At 33.8% G+C, this 8,299-nt stretch overlaps 1 protein-coding gene across 2 annotated transcripts in view; it reads left to right on the forward strand.

Annotated features, from left to right (window-relative positions):
• LOC109411621 (E3 ubiquitin-protein ligase COP1) overlaps window positions 1–8,299 on the forward strand; it is a 48,669-nt gene that overhangs the window by 4,494 nt on the left and 35,876 nt on the right. The window lies entirely within an intron of this gene.

Consider the following 8,299-nt stretch of genomic DNA (forward strand, 5'->3'; position numbering starts at 1 on the left):
ATTTAGAAAAATTCAATGATTTTATATTTTTAAACGAAAGAGCACCTTTTTCTAAGCCTCTATGATTTTTTTCAAATTTTTAGAACTTTGTTTTGATACCTAAAATCAATTTCAAAAAGATTTATTCAAATCACCTTTTGACAGCTGGGCAACTGTTTGACAGCTCCGCCCAGTACAAAATCCGACGAGGGGTGATTCGACAAATCGCTCCCATGCAAACTTCAAATTGATTTTTAAATAGGTTCCGGGCTCCAAAATGCATGAAAATTTGGATTTCGGCTCAGTTTGGCGTACAGATTCAGAATATGGAATTATCTCAACATCGCTTAAGAAGCCAATTTCAGCTAGAAATTATTAACGAATAGAAAACTTTTCATAAGAATCCGTAGATATTTCGAAATTTCAGAAAAATTTTGATAAGGAATTCATCGCTAGTGCTCTCATAACAAAACTCATTTTTTTAAATTACCATTTTTCATACAAAATGGTCAAGTTTGACGATGTGATGCTCGATTTCTAGTGAACCAATTTGGCTGAAATTTTGTCAGTCGCCATGGAGTTACGTGAATTTTGATTTGTATTAAATTAATTGAGTTCTGTTCACCACATCAATAGTTACAGATATACGAAACGACAAAATAATAGGACCAGATTGCTATTATAAAATAATATATGAGAGTAGCTGATACTTGATGATTGATGAACAAGTACTAAAATTAAGGATGCCATTTAAACTTGTGGATATTTTCATTGAATTGACCACAAATAATTATCATAAAAATCTGGTGTTTCAATTTTGTCGCACCGTATATGTGTAACTTTGGAAGTAGCGAACAGAGCTCAATCAATTTAATACAAATCAAAATTCCCGCAATTCCATGTCAGCTGTCAAAATTTTAGCCAAATCGTTCAATTAGAAACCGAGTACCATATTGTCAAACTTGGCCATTTTGGATGAAATATGGCCAGTGGTCTTATTATTTTGTCCTTCACTGTATATACGAAATATCAAACTATGTGTAATCCAATGGATTTCGGACAATTTTGAATCTGGTGGTTTGAATATGAACCTGTTAATATAACGAAACTTATTTTTTTTAATATTTATTTGTTAACTTAATTATTGAATAGATTTCCTGATTTGTTACCAGCAGAGTAGGGGTAGGGGGGGCATAATGAGCAGCTTAAGCATTTTGCCACCAAATCCAGTAAATTAAGTGCAACCAATGTGTAATTTTATCGTCCAATCCTCATTTGAACCTTAACTGACAAAAGCTAATCGTTGAAATTCCGAATAAAGTTATAAATGTTGTAGAATTTTATGTTTTTAAAAACGTATAAAATCGCGAGTTGCGTTTTGGGGGTGGGGCATAATGAGCACCCTGGGTGGGGCAGTCTGATCAATATCAGTTTTGTACACAATCAAATACTAATTGACTATTCTTGTCAATGATAAAGCATACCGGCAACCATCAATGAGAATTTGAAGGGATTAGGGGTAGGCGGGGCATAATGAGCAGGTGGGGCATAATGAGCACCTTGTATTTTCACTGTAAATCTTCAAATTAACAAAACAAATTGCTTGATTGTAGCCTAATCATGTAAAATCCAATGAGTTGATGACAAAACATTAGTCAAAAAATCCGTTTACCTTGAAAAATTAATCAAAATACGAAAAGTGGTCATGTACTGGGAAAATATTATAAGAATCAGGTGACCTAAAATAAGGTTTTGGGAATCGAAATCACAACTTAGTGGGCATCTATCGATTTTCTTGATATTCCCTAGGCCAATGAAATGTATTTGTAACACTTTTCAACTATTTGTATAATTATTTTGTTGAAAAAATATGCTTCAAAGAGTTGGTAGTAGGGTGGGGCAAAATGAGCAACTGGTAAAAAAATAAAGAAAATAGTAAACATCTTCAACAAACGAATTTTAATTTTGGTTTTCTCTGTTTTGATGCTTATAGTAAGGTTTTGTCTGTAACTTTCAATTTATTAGCTTTAAAATTTCAGTATCTGTATATTACTACCGTTTAAAAATTCCTCAATAGAAGACTCCTTGGAACCCCACAGTTCCTTACGAATTAAACCCCGTAATCCCTTCAAATTCTCATTGATTGTTGCCGGTATGCTTTATCATTGACAAGAATAGACAATTAGCATTTGATTGTGTACAAAACTGGTATTGATCATTCTGCCCCACTTAGGGTGCTCATTATGCCCCACCCCCAAAACACAACTCTCGATTTTATACGTTTTTAAAAACATAAAATTTTACAACATTTTAAACTTTATTCGGAATTTTAACGTTTAGCTTTTGTCAGTTAAGGTTCAAATGAGGATTGAACGTTAAAATTACACATTGGATGCACATAATTTACTGGATTTGATAGCAAAATGCTTAAGCTGCTCATTATGCCCCGCCTACCCCTACGGGGTTTAATTTGAAGGGAACTGTGGGGTTCCAATGAGTCTTCTATTGAGGAATTATTAAACGGTGATAATATATAGATACTGAGATTTTAAAGCTAATAAATTGAAAGTTACAGACAAAACCTTACTATATGCATCAAAACAGAGAAAACCAAAATTAAAATTTGTTTGCTGAAGATGTTAACCATTTTCATTATTTTTTTCACTAGTTGCTCATTCTGCCCCACCCTACTACCAACTCTTTGAAGCATAGTTTTTCAACAAAATAATTATACAAATAGTTCAAAAGTGTTACAAATACATTTCATTGGCCTAGAGAATATCAAGAAAATCGATAGATGCCCACTAAGTTGTGATTTCGATACCCAAAACCTTATTTTAGGTCACCTGATTCTTATAATATTTTCCCAGTATATGGCCACTTCAAATATTTTGATTAATATTTTAAGGTAAACGGATTTTTTGACTTATGTTTTGTCATCAACTCATTGGATTTTAGATAATAAGGCTACAATCAAGCAACTTGTTTTGTTAATTTGAAGATTTACAGTGAAAATACAAGGTGCTCATTATGCCCCACCTGCTCATTATGCCCCGCCTACCCCTATGTGAGAAAATACCACAGATATTTATTCAGTATTTTTGCAATAAACTCCTTCCAAATTGGCTAGGAAATTCCTCGAAGAATTTCACCAGAAAACATTCCAATAATTCGGCTTATAGGAATTATAACAGCCGACTAGATTTTTTATTGGAACTTCATCAAGCGTATCTTAAGGAGTTCACAAAAATCTTTTGGGAATTCCGAAACACATGCTTTCAAGCATAGGTTTACTTTATAAGGCATCTGGAATAAGAAGCAAATTTCAAGCATACGTTACATGTAAATTTATTTTGAAGTTAACATCTCTAAAATATTGTAAAACTGTCACAATAAGACTGTAAATATTTCAGTTTTACAGATTCACCTAAAAGTTTAGATTCTTGGATGTTTTATATGCTCCATACTGCCTATTTGTCGCATATTTGTCCCATATGAATAGGAAACCCAGCAAAGATGGGACTGATATGCGATCATGGGCAGCATAGGTATATAAAGAAAAGTCGGAAAAATCAAAATTAATGCGGGAAAAATGCGGGAATTTCAATTTCCCTGGCCAAGATCACAGGGTTTGGCGGTATTAAAGTGAAGGATGTTAATTTTAATTCTTGTAATGAAAATATCACCTTTAACACTTTAATGCGCCTCCAACGGTTCATTGCGAACCGGCTGCTACCGATGGAGTATGGCTCGATATACAGGAGGGACCTGCTGGGGCCTAGTAGTTTCTATACCCAGAAAACAGTTCCGGTCGATTGAGTCTGAGATGGTTTTGAGAGTCGTTGTGAATCATAATGAAAATATTTGTGTTTTGTGACGAGTCTCGGAAGATTTTTTTAAGTCAGAAGACTGATGCCTGGGCTTTCCACTATTTGGTTAATTTTAACAAATACACTAGAAAATTCAATTCAAATATGAAATAATTAGTAATATCCCGTGTATTCAATTTGCTAATACATAGGTCTCAACATTTGATGTTCTTTCGTGATTTAATTTTCTTTTTCATTATTTTTATATCTGATAGTTTTGTGAGTAAACCCTAATATATTTCGAATGCCTAATGCTTAATAATGTTTTCTTGCAATATCAATTCAAAATAACTAAAAAACTAATTGTGGGAAGTGCAGCATTCAATAGTGCTTGCTTATAGATTCGAAGCTAACGTGTGATCAAGACGAAATCGACAAAAACTGACTACTTCGATTTTGACTAACGTAGACTATTTATGACAAATTAGATAATTTTACATTTTTCGACTGAGTGTATGGAAGGTTTTTTTTAATTTGGACCTACCTATTTGGACCGATGCTGATAGTGCTAGGGATGTGGACGAAATACAACTTTCAAAGATTAAAAAAAAATATTAAAATGAGGATCAACAAAAATGCGACGATCTACCAGATCATGGCACACCAAAAATTACTGAACTATATGGCACAACATAAATTTAAACAAAAACATTTTTTAACCTTGACATGACAAAAAAAAAACAATATAAAATCGACCATATGACAATAAACCGAAAGTTTCACACCTTCTACCGTAACTTTCTGAGTCAGTACGCAACAGTGTCTTACTGGACGACATGATCCGTGCACGGCTGGTGAACTGCTTCTGAAGGATTCCGTTCTCTATCCTATCCAAAGGCCTATGCGAGGTACCCGGATAAAAACTAACCATAGGGTGTTTGGTGAAAACCATTCCTGCACCATACAGTGTACCAGCTACAATAATGTATATTGTAATGAAATGGTTAACTAAAAGCTTCGCACATTGTAGCTACTATACATTTACATTCGATTTTTATGTAACGCTATATTATACTGTTTTTCTTACGTTTGAACCATTCACTTTTCCGAAACATTTTTTTCCGTGCCTAACTTATACTTGAATCGAACTTGACAGTTTTCTAATGAGTTGTTAAATACATATGTACGTGTATTTCAAACTTTAGTCAAACTGGAGCCTCAATATTGCAATAACGGTTAAGCACGCTGTAATGATACTTATGTACCTCGTCACCCACTTCATGCAACTACATTAGTGGTCTAATAATGCTCAGCGCGCTCGGCATAGTTCCATCATGCCGCTCAAAGTGTTGCCACAAATAATGCTTAGTTTGCGAAACCCGGTTATCTGGCTGGGGCCTGTAGCATAATGAAAATTTTACTAATAATATTAGTCTTGTAGCACAGACAAACAGACGTAACACTCTGACATTTCCCATCGTACACCTAATTAACGGTCTATTTAAAGATTTGATAGTTGGCCAACTGCCCCACGGTGTGTTGAAACAGGATTATTATCGCACTTTCATGAACCTAAAATATTATTTCGTTATAAGTTAGCCTTAGCTGGATATATTAAGATTCTGGAGGTTAAAAAATCTTTCATCGGGGAAAATTAAAATAAATTCGATTTTAGTAGTTTACCACTTTTGTCATATAATATGGTATTACGCAAATCTGATGAACCTAAACTCCGCTAGAAAAAGTCCCCTTTCTAATAATACATTTGAAACCATTTATAGAGAAACGAATGCAAAAGTCTTTATAACGACTTTAAATTTGTTTGGCGTTCGTTTCATGTGTCCAGCCCACTACAGTCTGCCGAAAGTCTACATTCCTTCCATTTGTCTGGCACATAGATATTTGTAATGGAGGTAAACAAATACTTCCCATTAGTGCGACTCATATATTTGAGGAAGCACCATACACCTGTGACTCATACCATTTGCAGCACATACCCTTCATGTGCTAATTTGCCTGAAATGGCGGGTATTAGTTGCACATACTTTGCACGTTAAACCACATCCACATGGATATTTGCCAAAAAGTATGAGTCGACTATACTGGGCGTGCGTGACTTATTTGTAAAAGTTTTGCCTCTGATCTGTTGAGGAATTTTGTCCATACAAATTCTTAAAATTTTCAAAGACGTATCCTTGTTACTTATAAAATGATACCTTTAGGGTTAAATGGGCTGTTGAGTCTCAAATAACAGAAAGTTGACACAAAATACACAAGATTAGCGTATTGTCATATTATGTTAATGCATTCAAAAATGATTATTTAACATTTGGTTTAAAATAAGGTACACCGGGGCAAGTTGAAACGGGTGGGGTAAGATAAAACAGCGGGTTAACGCGATATCATCTGATAAGCAATTTGAATGTCAAAACATTTTTATAATCAAATAATCATTTGGTCAAGTATAATTATACAAATGTTATTGAAATCTACCTAACATCACAAGTTTTTATTAAGTAGGTATTCACATTACCGAATGCAACGCATGCTTAATATATATCAATGTGAATGACATCTTAGGGGCTGTCCATAAACCACGTGGTCATTTTTTTGGGACTTTTCACCCCCCCCCCCCCCCCTGCGTGGTCATTTGTCCATACAAAATTTTTTATTTGTCCATACAAAATGATCATTGGCCGAACCCCCCCCCTCATGACCACGTGGTTTATGGACAGCCCCTTATAGTAGAAGCCCAAAATATATTGGAAACATATCAATTTGCAAGTAATTTCAATAACAGTAGTCTCGTGCATTGTTTTTTTCTATGTTCGTCTGAATTATCTGTAGTTTTATTTTATAAGACACTTTTTTCTTGATAAAAACTTCATGCATTTTAGTGGTTATAACAATGAAACCATTAAAATGCATGAAGTTTTTATCAAGACTGCATAAAATGAAAATTATTTTTCCCAAGTAAAATTCCTTATTTTGCAAAGTGTGTTTGACAACAGATTCAGTATGGGGAGAAATGTCACTTGTCCTTGCAGAGCGTGATAAAAACGAAATAAAAAGCAATAGTGATTAAAACGACTATATAGTCATTAATACTGAAAAACCACGGCACCGTACTTACAAAGTGTAAACTATCCATTAGAGTTGAATTAAAAAGTCACCCGTACACTCGATACCTTCCAACTATCTTCTATGTGTTATAACTATTGAGCAATCAAAATCTATTCAATGATTCCGAAATTAAGCATAAAATAACTAATAAAATTTCTTAAAAAGTTGTCTTGAAACTTTAAATTGCACTTGTCAATCTTGCCTCACTTTGCACATCACTGTTTGTTGTTTTTTTTATATATATATTTTATGACATTTCCAGAACATTGATGTCTTCTTAATCTTGTTCTACATTTTCAATTTTTATTTATCTGTTAATTTAGTTATTTTTGTTCTCAACATAAACATCAATGAACATATCTAACATGAACATACCTAAAAATAAAAAAAAATAAAATAGAGTAAAGTATTGTTTCTTTTAATTGCACTACGATTTTGCATTCTTTGACAGATACGTATTTTGACCTCAACTGTTGGGTCATCTTCAGTGTCTCGTACTTTATCAGTTATTCTTTTGATATACACATTCCGCTAACATGCCCACTAAAACTGTTTCAATCAAACATGTATTGATTTCACAATAAAAAAATGATAACATATGCTTACCTTAAAGTATGTGTATCAAAGGCGTGTCCCAAAAGAGTCATTAAAAGCTTTTCTCTAAGGGCTGATTTCTTCACATCGAAATAATCGGTAAACCAGGCTTACCCATATAGTTAAACCTGGTTTAACGCTTATTCCAGGGCGAAGAACCTGGTCGAGCCCTACTAAATCAGAGCACAATATACATAAAAGTTCTTATTATTCGAAGAGTTAACAGTATTTTTGCTTAACTAGCTCAGAACAACTTAATTTACAATTAACATGAATGTTAAAAAATACGCGTGATTGTCACCATATTTGTTTAATGATTTCGTAATGAAAGCATCCTTCGTGGCCGTGTGATCGTCGTTTAGGTGTATCGTTACATGATTTGGCATGCAAAGTATGTTCAACTAATACCCGCTATTTCAGGCAAATTAGCATATGAAGAGTATGTGCTGCAAATGGTACAAGTCACAGATGAATGGTGCTTCCTCAAATGTATGAATCGAACTAATGGGAAGTATTTGTCTACCTCCATTGCAATTATCTATGTGCCAGACAAATGGAAGGAATGTAGACTTTTATGATTTTTGACTTTTGGCAGACTGTAGTGGGCTGGACTCATGAAACGAACGCCAAACAAATTCAAAGTCGTTATAAAGACTTTTGCATTCGTTTCTCTCTAAATGGTTTCAAATGTATTATTAGAAAGGGGACTTTTTCTAGCGGAGTTTAGGTTCATCAGATTTGCGTAATACTATATTATATGAGAAAAGTGGTAAACTACTAAAATCGAATTTATT

This window comes from Aedes albopictus, chromosome 3, assembly GCF_035046485.1.
Source record: "Aedes albopictus strain Foshan chromosome 3, AalbF5, whole genome shotgun sequence".
Taxonomy (NCBI): domain Eukaryota; kingdom Metazoa; phylum Arthropoda; class Insecta; order Diptera; family Culicidae; genus Aedes; species Aedes albopictus.